Source organism: Nannospalax galili, unplaced genomic scaffold (genome assembly GCF_000622305.1).
Source record: "Nannospalax galili isolate Female #2095 unplaced genomic scaffold, S.galili_v1.0 scaffold648, whole genome shotgun sequence".
In the NCBI taxonomy this organism is placed as follows: domain Eukaryota; kingdom Metazoa; phylum Chordata; class Mammalia; order Rodentia; family Spalacidae; genus Nannospalax; species Nannospalax galili.
Window position 1 is genome coordinate 5,559,378 of NW_008360311.1, and position 1,227 is coordinate 5,560,604.

The window sequence follows — 1,227 nt, forward strand, 5'->3', positions numbered from 1 at the left end:
TATTTTGTAAGTTATGGCCTATATTTTCTTCTAAGTGTTTCAGGGTTTCCAGTTTCACATTGAGGTCTTTGTTCCATTTGGAGTTGACTGTTGTGCAAGGTGAAAGATAAGGATCTAGTTTCATTCTTCTGCAGGTGGAGATCCAGTTTTGACAGCACCATTTGTTGACGATGCTGTCTTTTCTCCATTGTCTGTTTTTGGCACCTTTGTCAAATATCAGGTGGCTGAAATTGCGTGTACTCAGGTTTGGATCTTCAATGATGTTCCATTGATCTATGTGTCTGGTTTTGTGCCAGTACCATGCTGTTTTTATGATTATAGCTCTGTAGTATACTTTGAGATCTGGCATAGTAATCCCCCAGTGTTTCTCTTCGATGCTGTCTTTTCTCCATTGTCTGTTTTTGGCACCTTTGTCAAATATCAGGTGGCTGAAATTGCGTGTACTCAGGTTTGGATCTTCAATGATGTTCCATTGATCTATGTGTCTGGTTTTGTGCCAGTACCATGCTGTTTTTATGATTATAGCTCTGTAGTATACTTTGAGATCTGGCATAGTAATCCCCCAGTGTTTCTCTTTGTGCTCAGGCTTACTTTGGCTCTCCAGGGTCTTCTGTGCCTCCATATGAATTTAAGGATGGATTTTTCTAATTCTGTGATGTATGCCATGGGGCTTTTGATTGAGATTGCATTGAATCTATATATTGCTTTTGGTAGGATGGTCATTTTCACAATATTAATTCTTTTAATCCATGAACATGGGAGGTCCGTCTATCTCCTGGTGTCTTCCTCAATCTCTAACGATTTTAAATTTTCATTGTAGAGATCTTTGGTGTCTTTGGTCAGATTTATTCCAAGATTTTTTTTTGCAGCAATTTTGAATGTGAGTATGTCCCTGTTTCTTTCTCCAATTGCTTGTTATTGGTATATAGAAATGGTACTGATTTTTGTAGATTGATTTTATAACCTGCCATTATACTGAAAGTGTTGATCAGTTCTAAGCATTTTCTGGTGGAATTTTTGGCATCTCTTAGGTATAGTATCATATCATCTGCAAAAAAGGGTAATTTGACCTTTTCCAATTAGTACTCCTTTAATTACCTTCTCTTGTCTCCATCAGATTTCAAGCACCATATTGAAAAGGAGTAGAGACAGTGGACAGCCTTGTCTGGTTCCTGATTTTAATGGGAATGTTTCCAGGTTGTCTCCATTTAGAATGATACTGCTATA